Raw genomic sequence first — 19753 nt, forward strand, 5'->3', positions numbered from 1 at the left:
GTGTGTGTGTGTGTGTGTGTGTTTGTGTGTGTGTGTGTGTGTGTGTGTGTTTGTGTCTATGTGCCAGCTGTGAACAGTACTCATTAGCACTATTTTCATGTGACCAAGCTGCACCGCAAGAGACACACACTTTCAAACAGTAGCATACAAAATCACACACACACACACACACACACACACTACACACACACACACACATCACATGACCAGATGAAGAGGAACCATTGTTAGGCATCACAGGACCTCTTAACACAGACACACACAATTCTCCTTTTGCACTGCCATTTGTGCAGTCACCCTTGTTTTAATATTCTGTTGGTTACATGCTTCCACATGCTTCCACTGACTATAAACACACAATCCCTCTGTGTTCATTTCTTCATCTAGAGCTTCTGTGCTTACTGCTCATGTGTGTGTAGCATAACAGAAATCAGTGTTGTGTCACACTAATGATTATAGAGATCTGAAGCACACAGACGAACCCTCTTTGCCTGCCCCATGGTCTAGCTTTCTGGTTTGCCCAGTGTGATGATGAGGACTCCTAGAGCTGTCAGACTGTGGCAGGCGGTGACAGTGTCAGCCCATTAGCCTGCTGAGTTAAAGTGGGTGAGGTCTGACCCCTGACTTGCAAATCTGAGGTCTGAGGGGGACCTGGAGATCTGGGGTCATAAGGTCACGGGGGGTGGAGACGTTTGACCAGCCCTAACCTCCGTTCTTCTTTCTATGGGGAACAGTTGCAAGAAAAACATGTTCAACTATGATTTATAAGCTAATGGATTTTGTACTCTTTTTTCCTTTTTTTTGTTCTACATGATGTGACTTTTGTTCCAGCTTTTTATCTGGATGGGCACTTACAACTTTGACCGTTTTCACTTATCTGCATGTAAAGTAAAATGTGTAAAACTTCAGCAAGGATAAAAAGCTTTAGAAATACTGTATGTTCAGTGGTGGAAGGAGCATCCTTTACTTAAGTAAAATACTAATACAACACTGTAAAGTAAAAGTAAAAGTTGTGCATTTAAAACGTTACTTTAGTATAAGTATGTATTATGAGGAAAATGTACTTAAAGTATTAAAAGAAAAAAAAACTAAATGTAAAAAAATCCTTACATTATAGAAACTGGAAACATTCAAAACAATTCTGTCAATCAACTAAGTGTTTAATTGGCTAATCGTTTCAGCTGTACTTGTAGGCCTATATATTGTTGGGTAGTTTAATTTAAAATAATAAATCAGATTTTATAAACTACTAAATGTGTTTTCTGTGCAAAAATCTTAATTTGAAAAGTAACTAGTAACTTAATCCGCCAGATTAATGTATATAGTACTTTAATGTATAAAGTACAATATTTCTTTCTGACATGTAGTGGAGTAGAAGTTCAAAGTAGCATCAACAGAAAAGACTCAAGTAAAGTACAAATACCTTAACTTTGTACTTAAGTACAGTACTTGAGTAAATTTACATTCCACCACTGTCCACTGAATACGTTTATGAGGATATTTAATCTTGTTGCTGCTGCTATGCGCTGAACATGCCATTGACTAACCAGATGTGTGAACATCAATACATTATGTCGCAGTAATTCTTCCAACACTGACCCAGACAAGTGCTGTTTCTCATTAGCTAAGTATAAAAGCATTGTAATGCCTGGAAATACAAGTAGGTTACAGTCAATACCAATGTGTTTATCAAAAAACATCCTAGAAACTCAAGACCATGTTACAGTTTATAGCAACAACTCAACAAAACAAAAGTCAGTCCTGCGTTTCCCCACAAACTCCAAAAATCATTTGGTCACTACGATCACACTCTTCTTATTGAAACTTTGGCAGCTGTTGTCTCTTTGTTGCAGAGCGAACGCAAACACATACAGCTGTGTGACTCATGTGTAAAACCACAGACACTCGAGGGAAATGCACCTGTGACAGAGTGAGATTATCTCCCCCCTGTCTAAGCCTGACCTGAGAACCACATCCGTTCATCAGGCACATACAGCCAACACCAGTAGATGACACCATATCTGCCCCATTCCTGCTCACTTCATTTTTCTAGAGGTATTCTTAAGCACTGCTACATAATGAAAACTGAACCCACGGTGAAGACAGACCGAATGCAACATGGAAAATGTAACAAATTCAGCACTATCACCAAGTTTATCTAGCAGAAAATAACACCACCCATTGCAGTTGACAATCTTCGGGGGATGTCATTACTGTTCCTGTTTTTGTTGAGGTGCACAGCCGTGTGTCACAATATCGCCTCATTCCCCATGAAAACAAGCAAGTGCCACACTGTCACTTCCCCTCTTGCACCATGACCCCTGCTGGCATCCTGTGTCAGAGTGATAAGCAATCCCCTGATACCTCCCTGGCCCCTCTCGGAACAAAAGAACCACAGGAAGAGGTCAGGCACTTGCCACATAGGCCTGCCAAGAAATTATAGTGCTCCATATGTTTCAGGTTGAGGCTAACTCAAAACAAATCCCATGAGTGCACAGTTCAATCTTATGCAATTGATAGAAGCACAACTCATTTATAAATGGACTGGTGTTGCTAGGCTTAGGTAATGATGATATATTTGCACGCTGTCAAATATTGTCAGTCTAATCATCATTCATCAGTACTCTCGCTGACCTGTTGATTACATTGTTTGTTGTGACTGTGCACAACAAGCAGGTTGCCCATGCTTTGCACTTTTGAGTGCATTTGAAGTCAAAATGACTGTCTCACCTCTGAGAAAGCAGTTCTCCATCACTGGTAAATTCTGCTTTACGGGTTGTTAAAGTTGGGTAGATGCTATTAAACAAGAGTCAGAGGGTACAGGTCTAATGATCACAAGGGTCAACCAGAGCCAGGCCGTTATTTGCTTAACTCTCAAGAGTACAGGCTGAGGTCCAGTGGTAAAAGAAAAACCTGTCTGGCAGAATAAAACATTGTAAACAGTGGTGGTGACACTGTGGCCGGGTCATGAAAGATCTGCTTTTCTTTTTCTTTTCTTATTTTTGCCTTGCTGGTTAAAAAGGATGTCACCCAGTTACATTTGAAGATGGAGCCAAACCAGAAAATAACTTTAAAAAGTGGATGTTGTTTCTTATCACCTGGTCTTCCCACACAACCTCATTAATGTAGTAAACTCTAGTTACAGAGAAGTGGGCAGAGGGATGTGGAGTTGATACGGAGTGGAGGTGGGGTGGTGCCCTTTTGAAAAGCAATCTTCACTTAAGCCAAACAACAGCCTGTTGAACATTAATCCAAGTCAGTGTGAAGGCAAACACCCCCAGCTGCGTCTGCAGTCTGTACTATGTTCTCTCTTCGTTCAGTGCAATGCAAGACTGTAACTGTATCATAAATCACCAGGCTGAGCCAAGAGCTGATTAATAAAACTCAGAGCAAACAGAGGGCAAACCAAAACAGCTGTTTGTGCCTGTATGAACCCATCAACGATGGCTTATGAATCCTGAGAAGCTGGTTTCTGTTTTTGGTTGGGTATAAAATCTGAAACTGAACCCTATCCAATGTAAAAGAGTGCCAAGCTCTTTTCACAACAGAAAGAAGACAGATGTTGGACCTTGAGTTTGTACACTGGCAGATCTGCTGAGTTATGGTCCAAACATCCACGGGAAAAGAGCTCCACTTGTCAAAAGGGTGAACAACAAAAGGAGTGCTGCATTTTTAACTTATTGGCTCAAGGTCAGCATGGTCAGTGAATAATATTGAAAGCTCACCAGTTACAGCTATAACAGTGTTTACTAAACCCAGCATTAAAACCTACAGGACAGGATTTTAGTTTCTCCTTCAAAAATAACAATAACATAGTTAGGATGAAAAGTTAAGTCTTAACCTTGGAAACGGCAGTTGACAAAACATGCTCAGTCCCCTCAGGGTTTTGTATTAGTAGATGGGGCCTGCTCAGTTGTCATGGTATTGTAGATGTTACTTTTAGCTCTGGTCTAACCACCACCAACTCCTGAGGGAAGAATTTGGCACTTAAGCGGCTAAATAGCTTACCAGCTAGTCACTAACTTGAATCTGTCAGATGTTAGGTGCTTGGCAGGTAGTGTACATTGGGTTTGACAGTTGCTTTTTTGCTTGAAGGTCCAATGGCATGAAAATGTCACAGGGTTTTTAACCCCCAGTGGCTAGAAATGGTGACAGATGTAAACTGAGCCCTGGGTATCCTGCTCAGCCTTTGAGAAAATGAAACCTCAGATAGGCCAATCTGGAATCTTGTCCCTTATGAGGTCATAGGGGGTAAAGTTACCACCCCTTTCACGGCTTTTTCCCGCCCAGAGAATTTGACCCACCTATAACAGAAAGAGACATCATGGCTTTCAAATGAGCAAAGTGGCAGTTGGTTAAGCCCCCCCCCCCCCCCCCCCCCCCCCCCCCCCCCCCCCCCCGTCTCCTGCTCAAAAGCTACATACTCAGAAATGGTATGTCCTAAGGAAAGCTCATTGTGGGACTGGCTCCAGTGGCTGTAATTCTGCACCAAGGCTGAATTTTGGAAAAGAAACTTTAGATATGGTACTAGGAGACCACCAAGGTCTATTTAACAGCATCCAAAGAGCACCATGTCATGGGACCTTTAAATGGTTGCGTGGAAACCATGCTTATGAGAGCAGGAGCTGAACCAAAACAGTTGCGACCAGTAAAACCTTTAGAGCGTTTTCACACTTGTAGTTTGTTTGCTTTGGGCCGAATCAGTTGGTGAGTTAGTAAACCTGGAGCAATTTGCCTTTGGTCGGTTTGGTTTGGTTTGGTTTGGTTTGGTTTGCGTCATTACAAATCAGGCAAAAACGTCCAGCCCTCTTGTTGGTTGGATATGTCTGGGGGCGGGAGCAAGAAAGTAAATCCAGGAAGAAGGTCCTGTGTTCTGTCCTAGTGGTCAAACCAGCTCAGACATTGTTTCGCAAGAGACGTTAGTACATCTGCTCTCGTCACTGAGACTTCGCTTTGTCTGCAATTTTAGCGGCTGCTTGTTTAACTATGGCGATACGAGTGACAGACAGCGAGCTTGACCGCAGTCTTTACCTGTGATGTAAACACTGAAAGCTGCTACAGTTTGCTGCTCTGCTGCATTGCAGATTGCTAAACACACCTGACTACAGGAGACATTAGCTCAGACTGCTAAGCTACCTGTCCTGACTACAGGGGACATTAGCTCAGACTGTCGGCGTTTGTATAGTTGGTGCAGTTCGAGTAGGGATCACATTCTCACCACAAACGCACCGCTCCAGAGTTTGCGTACCTAGACCACCTCTTCAAGCAGGTCTCGGTACACTTGTTCGGTCCGCTGTTTTTATCTGCCCAAACAAACCGCACCAGCAGGGCAAACAAACTCTATCAGTTTTATCTGATGGATCAGTCTATTCGTCGGTGTGAAAATGCCCTAAAACAATGACCTGAACAATGCTAAATTGCTCTGTAGATTTAAGGAGAAATGCAAAAAAAGATGAAAACACATCTTATAATCACATCACGCATAGTCATTTGATACATTGTTAGCATAAAATTACTGATCACAGCAGCTTTAAAGTTCTCAGAAAATGGAAACTTAAAAAATGGGGACATGATCAAAAGTTCCATAACAGCTACTAAATAGGTGAGATTACACTAGTAACACCCAGTGGTAACATAGTTTATTGTCTATGGAATAATTACACAAATGACCATCACTGATGACTAATGATTACAGGGACAGAGGTTATACATACTCCATGTCCTTCAGCTTATTGTAGCATTTCTCTCTTTGTCTCACAAGTTGTTTACTTTACGAAACAGTACAATATTACTTCTGACTTGTGAAAAATGAGTCTGGATGAGTCACAGACAAAAGAGAAGGGAAGAGATGAAAGGCTAAATTGCATTGGAGATCCCTCTTTAGAACATCAAACAGAGAGTGTTTCTCTCAGCAGTCAGCGGGGCTCCAGGGGGACGGAGTTGTAATTTCCTGGCAGAGAGGGGCTGGCCATGTGGGCACTACTCGGTCAACATCAAAGACACCAGACCTCAAGAACAGTGACTGTGCACACACTCTTTCTGTCACTTCCCCATCTTCTTATATGTGTCTTTCTGTTCCCATTTCTTTTATGCACCCTCTCGTTCACATTTACAGTATAGTTAAATCCCATGATTTTGGTACTTAATTTAGGCCATTTTGAAAGAAAAGTGAAGTTTTGAAAGTAAAAAGAGTTTTCAAAGTATCTGAAGAAAAATAAAATCAGTTTTGGTTACTTCTTTATTTTTTTTGGATCATGTTGTTTTTGCTGAAAACCTGTCTTTTTATTGCTTTCACATGTTTTTTCTTTAAGTGATGTCTTTTTGTTTTGGATGAGGGGTTTAAGACAGAGGTATTCTTAAGACCAGTCACGTCATTACTTCATCAATCCAGATAGCTAAACATGTTGCCAGCAAGAACAGCCAGCCTTCAGTAAACACTGACTGAGTACTGTACTTGTCCAAATATATAGTATTTAGTTAGTAATCATAGACAAAAACAATTAAATAGGTAATTAGCTAATAACTCCAATAAATACATACATTGTAGCTCTTCTTATATCTTATTAACTAATTCATTTGTTTGTTTAATGCATTTTTAGCTTGTAACAATGATATTATCTAAACCTACGTGTGACTGATCTGGGTTTCAGTGCGGTGGAAGTACCATGAGTAAAAGCTGATATGACAATAAGTAGCTTTAGCTAGCCTATTCAAGCAGTTATATTGTATATGCACCATATGTTATTTGTACGGCTACATTATGTAATGTGTACCAAAGAGACTAGCACTTGTTAGTTAGCTATTCCCCTTTACCCTGGATATAATTTATATGACTTAAACATTAAATATTTTCCAAAATTCAGCAGTGTAATTGTGGCTTTTTGTAATTGTTTATTTGGTTTGTGTTTCTGTAATTTTGGGAAGCATCTTTATTCCAACATTAACTGCACCCAGACCACTTGGATTTGCAGGTCTCAGTCCTTTTCCATGCAGGCTCTTGAGACAGAGAGAATGTATTATTTAGACCAATAATAGGCGTTAGCCCTAAATTGTAAGGACTAGAGACAGATTTGTTTGTCTGTCAATGTCAAAACCTCAAACTTCAAACCAAATCTCAAGACTGTCACAAGACCTGCAGTTTGTAATGGATTGGTTAGGGCATTGTGAAAGTTGCTGCTGTGAAATCAAAGATTAAAAAACATGCAACTGTTGTGGTTTAGGCATAAGAAACCCCAACAACTTCCTTATTGATAACTGAACATTATACCTGCAGTGGTGGTATCAAGGAAAACTGTTACAGAGGTTAGATAGTACACAATGAAAACATTTCAGTGTAGTGGTATGCATGCTTAAATCAACATCACGATTTTAATACAGTGACATAACAATGAGAAATCCTGGAGCAGATAAAAGGCTTGTGTGAAAACCGCTTTGAAGTTATCATCATGTGCTCTGCAGGCAGTGTAAAGTATTGCTGAATGGGGTCTATGTAACAGGTGGCTGTATTATGTGCTGAGGTGTGATGATCTGTGATCTGTAATCTCCATAATTCACATGACAGCATGGTTGAATACCGTGTTTCTGAAAATTTGATTCTGTTAAAACAAAAAGAATATAGTATATATTGTAAAATGTTCTTTTACACTTAAGTCTAAACAATAAAATAAATCCTGAAAATCATTGCTGCTGCAGGTTTAAACTTTTCAAATCTCTTTTTTTGGTTTAAATGCTTATTTTTGCTTTTCATGTTTTTTTTTCCAACATACTATATTATGACTTTCTCTCAACATTCTAAATACTGTGACTTTTCTGACAAACTATACCATGGCTTTTTTTTCAACATTTTTCGACAAACTATACTATAACTTTTTTAATCACATTTTTTGACAGACTATATAATATGAGCTTTCGACAAACTATACTATGACTTTTTATCACATTTTTCGACATGCTATATAATATGAGTTTTTAACGACGTGCTATGACTTTTTTCGACATGTTATACAATTACCTTTTATCATTTACTCCATACCACAACTTTTTTTTTCCATGTGAAAGAGATAAATATGATGAAAACATATATGTGTCGTTGTGTGTCATATCAGATAGCTTAGTGTGATAAGAAAATGATTGGGGGGACAGAAGGTTGTGTTTTAAAATACTATAAGCTGCAATTATGTTCAAGAATTTGCCTAACAGGAATGATGTACAAATGATGAAGAGAGAAGTCGTGTTCCTGACGGTTCATCTAATCACTCTTTTTGGCGTACTGTACTGTGACTTTTTTTAACCACTTTTGTGACATTATAAACAATGACTTTTTTACATTTTTGACGTACTATGCGATATTATTTCAAAATGCTATACTATGATGTTTTTCAAAATAATACACTATGATTTGTTATCACTTTTTTTGACATGTTATACTGTGGCTTTTTATCACATTTTTGACATACTATGCTACAACTTTTTTTTTATCACTTTTTTGACATGCTTTACTATGACTTTTTTACCACTTTTTTCAACATGCTACACTGTGACTTTTTATCAATTTTTGGACATAACATACTTTATACTATGACTTTTTTTATATACTATGCTATGATTTTTTGTATCCCTTTTTTGACAAGCTACTATACTATAACTGTTTTCGATATGCTATACTGTGCATTTATATCACTTTTTTGAAATAATACTATGACTTTTTTGATATACTCTATCATGATTTTTTTCTCAATTTTTTGTCATACCATGGTTTTTTATCACTTTTTGACATGCTTTACTAGGACTGTTTTATCACTTTTTTCAACATGCTATACTATGACTTATTTCAAAATACCATACTATGATTTTTTTATAACTTTTTTTGACATGCTATATTATGACTTTTTTGAGACAATATATTCTGACTTTTTATCACTTTTTTGACATAATATGTACTATGACTTTTTTGATTTACTCTACTATGATTTTTTAAAACTTTTTTCAAAATACTCTACTATGACTTTTTTCAAAATACTATGCTATGAGTTTTTATCACTTTTTTTAATATGCTTTACTATGGCTTTTTTAGCACTTTTTTGACATACTTTATTATGACTCTTTCATCACTTTTTCGACAAGCCACACTATGACTTTTTATCATTTACTTTACTATACCATACTACAACTTTTCACAAATGTGAAAGAGACAGCTATGACAAAAACATAAATGTGTTTCAGGTCAGGTTGCAGTTAGTTTCTAAAATGACTTAACAGGAATAAAAGTACAAATTATGTAGACATCATATCGCTCTTTTTGACGTACTATACCATGACTTTTTCATCACTTTTTTCGCCATGCTATGCTATAACGTTTTTATCACTTTTTTCAACATGCTGAACTATGACATTTTATCACATTTTTGACATAATATGCTATCACTTTTGTATCACTTTTTCCGACATGCTATACTGTGACTTATTTGACATGCTATGACTTTTGAAATATGTGAAAGAGACAAATATGACGAAAACGTGAACTTGATTCTGGTCACATAGCTTAGTGTGTTACAGAAACCGCAGGTTGTGAGTTCAAATTCTGTGAGGTGCAATTAGTTTCCAAAATTACTAAACTTGAACTTATCACCATACTATGACAATTTTATCACATATTTCGACATGCTATATAATTAATTTTTTTTGACATGCTATGCTATGACTTATCATCAGATTTTTGACATACTATGCAATGACGTCTTATCACTTTTGTTGACATGCTATATGCTATAACTTTTTTGACATACTATACTATCACTTTTTTATCACTTTTTTTGACATGCTATGTCTTATTTCAAAATACTATACTATGACTTTTTTCAAAATAATATACTATGATTGTTTTATAATTTTTTTCGACATGCTATGCTGTTGATTTTGATCACTTTTTTGACATAATATATAATATGACTTTTTTGATATACTTTGATTTTTTTGTCACTTTTTTGACATGCGAAACTATGACTTTTTTCGACATGTGGCATTTTATCACTTTTTTGTCATAATATATACTATGACTTTTTTGACATACTCTGCTGTGATTTTTTTTCTACTTTTTTCAACATACTAAACTATGACTTTTTTATCGCTTTTTTGACATATTATACTATGACTTTTTGATATGCTATACCATGAATTTTTTATCACTTTTTTCGACATGCTATACTATAACTTTTTATCACTTTTTTTTTCACATGCTTTACAATGTAATTCAGTACAAATGAGGTGGACATCTTATCACTCTTTTTGACGTACTATGCCATGACTTTTTTATCACTTTTTTTGACATGCTAAACCATGACTTTAAATCAAATTTTTGACGTCATCCCTTTTTTATCACTTTTTTCGACATGCTATGCTATGACTTTTTTGACATGCTACTGTGACTTTTTATCATTTACTCCAATATGTTATACTTTTGACATTTGTGAAATAGACAAATATGACGAAAACGTGAATGGTTGTCAAGGAAAGGATTGGAAGACAGATCGTTGTGAGTTCAAATCCTGTAGAGTGCGATTAGTTTAAAAAATTACTTAATGAAGTACAAGTAATGTAGACAGGTTACTTTATCACTCTTTTTGATGTACTATACTATGACTTTTTTTGTCACTTTTTTGACATGCTGCACTATGACTTTTTTGGAAAAGCTATACTATGATTTTTTTAGAAATGCTATTCTACGACTTTTTTATAACTTTTTTGACATGCTACTATGACTTTTTATCATTTAGTTCGAAATACCATACTATGTCTTTCCTGAAAGAGACAAATATGACAAAAACATAGATGTTTGTCCAGTGAGATAGCTTAGTGTAATAAAAAACTGATTGTAGGCCAGATGGTTGTGTGTAATACATTCTTTTGGACATTATATACTATGAATTTTTTAACATGCCCTACTATGGCTTTTTTTTTTTTAAATGTACGTACTATGCTGTGACTTTTTTTAATCACATTTTTCAATATACTATATACTATGACTTTTTAATCACTTTTTTCAACCTTTGACTTTTTTCTACTTTTTAAAATACTGTACTTTGACTTTTTATCACTTTTTTTTGACATACTATACTATGACTATCTCTTGACCTTCTTTATACTGTGACTTTTCTGACATGCTACACTATGAGTTTTTTGTACTTTTTTCAACATACTGTTCTATGAGTTTTTTTAAACTTATTATACAATGACTTTTTATCACTTTTTTCGACATGCAATACTACAACTTATTTCGACTTTTTTCAACCTACTATAGTATGACTTTTTGTCAACTTTTTTCATCTTTATTCAACTGAATATACTATGATTTCTTTTTCAGTTTTTTCAACAAACTGTACTATGACCTTTTTTTCGATATACTATACAATTAGTATTTCTACATGCTATACAATAACCTTTTCTCACTTTGTTTGACCCATGACCTTTTTCTACTTTTTTGAAATAGTATAAATTGATTTTTTTCCACATTTTTTGACATACTTTATCAAGACTTTCTCTCAACCTTCTAGATATGGTGACTTTTCTGATTTTTTTTTTTCCAACAAACAAACTGACTTTTTTCAACTTTTGTCAACTTATTATTCTATTCTATACATTTTTCGACATAGTCTACTGTGACTTTTTTCGACTTATTTCAAAATACTATTGAATCACTTTTCGGACATGCTTTATACTATGACTTTTTCCACATACTAAGCTATGGGTTTTTGGTGACTTTTTTTAACATGCTATACTATGACTTTTTATCACTTTTTTTCGACATGCACTACTATGACTTTGTTATCACTTTTTTTTGACATACTATTCAATGGCTTTTGTCAACATACTATAATGTGACAGTTTTCAATTTACTATCCTAGGATTTTTTTAACATTCTATACAAGGACTTTTTGACATGCTATATGACTTAATTTGTAATAATACACTATTACTTTTTTGTCTCTTTTTTTGACATGCTATACTATTACTTTTTCATACATGGTATACTTGGTATGGTGTGGTTTTATCACTTTTGTAGTCATGTTATGACTTTTAATCACTTTTATTTTGAAATACTATACCATGACTTTCTCTTGACCTTCTTGGTCAAGAAGGTGACTTTTCTGACATACTATACTATGATTTTTTTGTACTTTTTTTTAACATTCTATACAAGGACTTTTTGACATACTATAATATGACTCACACTATTACTTTTTTGTCTCTTTTTTCGACATGCTATACTATTACTTTTTCATACATGGTATACTTGGTACGGTATGGTACATGGTACACTGTGACTTTTCTGACCTGCTATACAATAATTTGTTTCTATTCTACTTTTTTAACCTTTAGTTAATGAGGAATATTCAGTTCCTGAGAGGCACACATTCACACCTGGAAGTCTGATCTGTTGGACACTGAAGCAGTTGGGGTTAAGTGTACCAGCATCTGTTGGTCTGGGGATAGAACCAACAACCTCCTGATCACAAACTCGCTTCTGTGACCTCTAGGCCACCACTTTTTCAAAATGCTATTCTATGACTTTTTATCACTTTTTCAACATACTATACTCTCAAAGGAATGAAAAATACAAATAATGAAGAGCTAAGTATTTTTCCTGACAGGCTATTTTTATCAGTTTTTTTTTATGCTGTACTATGACTTTTTCAACATACTATACTATCACTTTTGTTGACATGCTATACCATGAACCTTTTAAATTATTTTTTTACTATATTTTACTACAATTTTTTTGTAACTTGTCTTTTTATCTACTTTTTTGAAATAATATACTTTGACTTTTTTCTACATTCTTTGACACATTGTTTCATACTATGACTTTCTCTCGACATACTATATACTGTGTCTGACATACCACACTACTTTTTTGACAGGCTATATGACTCTTTTAGCACGTTTTTCAACATGCTACACAATGACTTTTTTCAACTTTTTTCGACATACTACACTATAACTTTTTTATCACTTTTTCAACATACTATACTATCACTTTTTAACATTCTGTACTCTACCAGGACTGAAGAAAACAAATAATAAAGAGAGATTTTGTTCCACACAGGCTATCTTATCACTTTTTTGGACATACTATACTGTTTTTTTTAACATTTACTATTTTCTTTATCAGTTTGTTTTATCAGACTTTTTTTTAAAACTTTTTTTGACTTACTATACCATGATTTCTTTTCCTACTTATGACTTTTTATCACTTTTTTCTACTTACTATATATTATTACTTTTTCAACATACTATAACTTGTTCATCACATGCTACACTGACTTTTTTCTGCACATTTTAACAACATACGTAGCTATTTTTGAAACTTCTATACTTTTTCTGATTTACCATACAATCACTTTTTTGTTACTTATTTAGGCATACTGTGTATATAATATGACGTTTTTGAAATACTATACTATGATTTTTTTTTAAACTTCTATATTATACTATATTATTTCATGAACATTGTCCACTCAGGTTCAATGCCCCCATCCTCCACAAGGATGCACAAAAAGCTCCGCCGGAGAAGTGAGTTGAAAGTCCATCGGACAGGGGCCTGCTCCAGACGTTCCCAATTTACCCACACTACCCATTTGGGCTTATCAGGTGTATCCAGAGTCTTCCCCCACCCTCTGACCCAACTCACCACCAGATGGTGATCAGTGATCGAGTGTCCAAAACATACGGCCTCAGATCAGATGAAACGATTATAAAATTGATCATTGACCTTTGGCCTAGGGTGTTCTGGTACCATGTACACTTATGAGCATCCCTGTGTTCGAACATGGTGTTTGTTATGTACAATCCATGACTAGCACAGAACTCCAACAACAGACAACCACTCTGGTGTAGATCAGGGAGGCCGTTCCTCCCAATCACGCCTATTCAAGTAGCTCCATCAACGCCCATGTGTGCGTTGAAGTCCCCCAGCAGAACCCTGGAGTCCCCTACTGGAGCCCTATACAGGACTCCATTCAAGGTCTCCAAGAAGACTGAATACCCTAAACTCTTGTTTGGTGCATAGGCACAAACAACAGTCAGAGTCCGCCCCCCCCATCACCTGCAGGCATAGAGAGGCAACCCTCTCGTCCACCGGGGTAAACTCCAACGCAGTGGCGCTCAGCCAGGGACTTGTGAGCGGGCCCCGGGCTTCCTCCAGGCATGGTCCCTCGATCCCTTCCTCGCTTACTCATAGGATCTTTGAACCATTCTTAACTATAGCCTATAAGCCTATATAGTTAAACTATATTTTATACATGCTACACATTGTTGTTCTTATACTTTAAGCAAGAGTGGGAATGTGCAGGTTGTGGTAATGCCTAAGGCGTTTTCCCCATGGAATATAGAATTGTTGCGCATAGTGCATTTACAATTGCTAGCAACCATATTACAGGATAATTACAACATATAGTTTTGTCTGGAGCCAAAGACGTCCAAGCACCCTGGAGCTGCTCATCTGGAAAGATAAGTGAGCAAAATAGAGTCCCTGTCTCTCTTTCTGTGTTTTTCTGTGGGTGTTGGTGCCTGTATTTATGGATAAAGCAATGGGTTAGCCACTGCATTTACACACACACAAACACACACACACAAACACACACACACAAACACACACACACACACACACACACACACACACACACAGCCACAGACACTATGAACAAAGCAAGGCTGTAATTTAGGAGAGTAGGCTGAGAGGGAGGCGGCCTCTTGGCCTGACTCGCCTCAGGTAACAGCTAAGCCCATAGATCTGAATCAGGCAGCTCTGACTGGAGCGGATGGCCAATTTGCTCTGAGCATAGACTCTCTGGAAAGGCTTGAGCTGTGGGAGCAGCTGGGCTTGTCAACAGATTAATGCATCAACCTGAGTGACAGGTCAGGACCGACCTCTTGTCCGATCACTCCACAACTCACTGCACTCTGAAAGGCTTGAATCTCTCTCTTTTTCTCTTAAAACTTCCTCATCATTCCTCTGGGACTACTCTTCTACCGCAGCCCAAGTGCAAACGTCCAGTTGAACCAGGTGGCAGAATTGTTGTGGCCTGGCTTTAGGGGTTTTCTGTTTTAGGTTAAGGGTAGAATTTTCCACTGGCACACTTTGCATGTCTCCACACTGCTCCTCACCTATCAGAGCCATGCATGTCAGCGGCACAGTTAATGCCGTCCAGATGAGGTGAAGAGAGGATGAACAGAGGAGGTGTCTCAAAGAGACAGGAGAATAGGAACCTGAGGAGTGCAAAGGAAATTGCACCACTGCAGGTGTGTGAGAGGAGAGAAAAATAAACCTCCTCACCCCCTCCAACCCCACAGGCTGTGGTGGAACAGGTGACTTGCAGTCACTCGCTTCGGAGTGATGCTTGTTTAAAGAAACTAGGTTCCAGTCATAGTGGTCAGACAAGGTCACTTATTCCAACAGATTTCTTTGAAGTGTCTATCTTCAAGGAGCTAAAGCCAAAGTGTGTTGGCTAGGGGTTACAGAGTGTATGGGTGGGTGTGTTGGGTGGAGGGATGCAGAACATGGGTCAAATATTCCCTTTGAAGACGTGTTTGTTTTTAAGCCAAGGACAACATAAAAGCAGAGATAAATTAGATTGAATGATCATGGATTGTAGTTTAGTTAGGTGTGCTCATAGTCATCTGAGTCATTTTTGCTTTTAAGCTTTGCCATACTTTTGGTCTTCCAACTGTCCAGAGCTTCACTGTATAATTAAGGGTCCGAATGACGTGGAGAGAAACAAAAGGGCATTTTATTATGTAAACACATGACATACACTTCTTATTTCTTCATGGGAAACTCTTTTATGATGTTTGCTTAAGGGTTGCACATCTGTGCAGGTTTATTCTAAGTTGTGATATTATGCATCATTGCAATACCGCAAGCATCCAGTCCATGCCAAATGCATAAGCTTCATGTTTAATACAGTTTCTCTGACTGATGCACTGTGTGTAATGCCATTTGAACAGTAACACAGCAACCCAAATTAATCAAGATAGAAAATAATTAATGATCAACAGCAACCTTATGCAGCAGTATTGTATATTCATGCAGTAGTGCAGTATGCCCTCATCACTATCTTTCACACACACACACACACACACACACACACACACACACACACACACACACACACACACACACACACACACTGTGCGCTGCTGTGTGGATGGTGTGCTTTGTTCTGAGCGCTTAGACAGTGAGTGGCGGTCTCAGGAGGCGCATGTTGAAGTTAAAAGCTCAACAAGCTCTCTGAAGTGGCTGGCTTTCATGTTGCACATTGTGCTGGAGCTGGAGGAGAATGCAACACAAGTCCAAAAGACAAGCTTATTTCGAAAGCAGCATGTGTCAGTTATACACCCTTTGCAAGAGTAGAGCCTGTTTATAACTTCATTAGAGGGAGGATACTTTTGGAAACTGATGGATATTATTTTGCTTTCAAATTATTGCCTGGAGCAGCAGATTGTAGCCGAAGCAAAACGTCAAAGTTATTAAAGTGTGGATTTATGCCTCAGATTGTTCTCTCTCTGCTGAGGTCAGGGGACATGTCAGGACATGGATCTACTGCTGCTCACTGTTCTGGGTTGGGAGATTTAATTACTGCTGTGCATGCATGCGTGTGTGTGTGTGTGTGTGTGTGTGTGTGTGTGTGTATGTGTGTGTATATAAACTCTTTGTATGTTGAGTCACATTGTGGTTACCAACTCTGCCATTTAATAGTCCCCCTTGTAATGACTCTAAATATTAGATGCTTATTATGTTAATTGTGCTTAGACGGTGACAGGCTGCTTTAAGCTCAGCTTGTTAAGCCAATAAAACATCACAGCCGCAAGATAAGGACTCAGTGCCTCATAATATTGCAATAAAGTAATCCTCTTACGTCTCATACAACCTTTTTTTCATTTTCCGTCCAAATGCAAAGACCACATCTTTTCCTGAGGACAATATGTGTTCATGATGGTTAAGTCCATGTTTGCAATTTTAGCGCACTGAAACACTTAATTTTGTCCAAAAATTACACAATGGATTTATGTTACTGTCATTGACGTTTGTTATCTTGGATGGGACTTCTCTAGTTTCTGCCAAGAAGCGACCCTTCCCCCACCAAACTGGCATTGTGTCCCTTCTTTATTAGGGATGCAGACGTTCAAGGAAAAACATTAGTGAAATAAAAAAACGTTTTCAGAGTGAAAGAACTTCATAAGAATCCTTTTCATATTCATTCATTCCTCAATCATATATGGTGGTATTGATTTTGAACTTGTGCAGTTGTAGAAATGGCGGAAGGAAGACAGGAAGTGCTGCTTTTTTATTTGTTTGGACAAAAAGAGTGATCTCCTGACCATTCAGATGGCTTAAGGCACTGGAGAGATACCAGGACTAGCAGAAGAAGAGATATGTACTGTATATGAAGCAGCAGTGGCCTGAAGGCTAGAAAAACAAGTCTGAGACCACAAGGTCAAGTGTCACTCCATTACTTCTACTGTGGAAGGCACATATGCCCCAAACCCTCCAGAGGAACTCTGTGGTCTCCACAACAGAGGCTGCACTTAGCTTGGATGTCATTTGACAAATCTTTGCCACTAAGAGTGACCCTTTCTCACATTATACATGGTCATTTGGTCATTGTTGTTAGAAAAAATATGTGTTTAAAGTTAGATCCATTTAGATTTTAGCCAGGTTTGATTTGGTGACTCCTGTGGTTACTGGGGGCAACAGCAAGTGATTTTTAAAATAACAGGTCCCAGAGTTCCTTTCAAAATGACACGTGTATAACGGATAGCGAGGACAAGGAAACTGGTGTATCTGTTCACAGCACTCCCCAAAAAACAATGAGTATAGAGGATTAATGTGTGAAATGCAAGCTTGTGTCTGCTGTACCACATCCAGAATGTGCATGCATCTGTGAATCTCTTGTTCGTGGGTACACAACAAACAAAACACCAGCAGTAATGCTGATAAGTACTATGTAGAGAGGAAATAAAGAATGCAAATACATTGAATAGATACAAATGAGGGTGGCAGTAGCTAGTAGTGAGAAGTTGGGTTGGGAACCGGAGGGTCGCTGGTTCAATCCTCGTATGGACCAAAGTATGGTGGTAGACTGGTAGCTGGAGAGATGCCAGTTCACCTCTTGGTGAACTGCCAAGGTGCTCTTGAGCAAGGCACTGAACCCCTAAATGCTTGGGGCACCTTTTCATGGGCAGCACCCTCACTCTGACATCTGTCCATTGGTGCATGTATAGGTACCAAGCATGTGTGTGTAATTCAGGCCTGTGTGTAACAACAGAGTGTAAATTGTAATTTCCCCTTGCGGGACTAATAAAATATACATTGTTATTACATTATTAAAATCTTAAAGTTCCCAACATGTCAAAAGTATGTTTTCTTGTGTGTTGACTATACTGACTATACCAATCTGTACAAAATTAGTCACTTGTGAGGTGTTGTCACATTCCTCTCCTAAATGGGACTTTTCTGAAATCTGAGATTTGGGCAAGCTATATTTGTACTTCACTAATACATAAGTCTATATCCAAGATGTTCCACTTCCAGGATTGCTCCGTTGATCAACATCTGTTGCTATGGGCTTCCTTTGTGTTGGCATTTTGACCTACCTCTGGTCGATTTACGAGTACAATGGTTAACCTTTTCTCAGATCTTTGCAAGGTAAATCCAGACAACTAGCTTGACTATTTTGTCCAATCTGAGTTTTCTGTTGCAAAACTGAAACTACTTTTAAATGTACACATTTATCCACCTAAACAAGTTCCTCGCAGCGGCACTGTAGCTGTTTAACACCTCCTAAGACGTAGATTTGTTTAAAGAAATGCCAATAAACCAGTGCACGTTTTTCTCCAATCCCAGAATGTTGTGTGGACTCACCAGATCCTCCTTTGCAGCGCCACGGTGGAGGAAGGTCTGGCAAAGCGTGAGAAATAATCCATAAACCAATCACTTTCTGATATGTGTAAGCTAACAAAGAAAGCTGAAACCTCAATCACAGAGCGGACTGATTGCACTTAGCATTATGATAAATATCTGCTAGTTTAGCCTATTTTGGTGCACAACAGATTACTCACCTGACTGACGCCGGGTTCATTCAGGACCCCAAAACTATAGTTGCAGATCTTGAACTTGCGGTACTCTGTAAGTGAGGTTGCCTGACTGTAGAGCCCAGGCACCATCTGTCCACCTCCTCCTGTCTGAACCCGGCTTGAGGCTCAAACATGTAGGCCTATGACTGACTGAGTCTCTCAGATTTTTCTAGCAATTTTGATGCGTCTAAACTAAGGTAGATGCTAGAATGTGGTCACTGAGTGAGTCTCAACCTACTGCAAGCAGTGGGTGTGGGCGGTGTCAGACTTAGAATTTCTCAATGAGGAAGAAAGAGTAGATTTGCTTCCAGACAATTTTCAGAAATGTATTTTTTTTTACTTTTTGTGTGGAAAAAAATAAAATAATTATTGGTGTTTTGACGAGGATTAAAACGTACCTTACAACTTTTAACTAATGTATCCCTTAAATCTCTGCCCGTGATGCTTTCTTTCTCCTCCTCTGTATGACACACATGAACTAAGCCAGACACTGGTCTAATGAAATACTAATGGGAATCTCATGATGAGATGGTCAGCAGTGTTTGGCGGCTTCACAAACAGTGGCGCCAGTGTTAGATATTGACGTCTTATGTGATTCACAGAGATCTGTGTAAAAGTAACT

This window comes from Etheostoma spectabile, chromosome 20 (genome assembly GCF_008692095.1).
Source record: "Etheostoma spectabile isolate EspeVRDwgs_2016 chromosome 20, UIUC_Espe_1.0, whole genome shotgun sequence".
Lineage (NCBI taxonomy): Eukaryota > Metazoa > Chordata > Actinopteri > Perciformes > Percidae > Etheostoma > Etheostoma spectabile.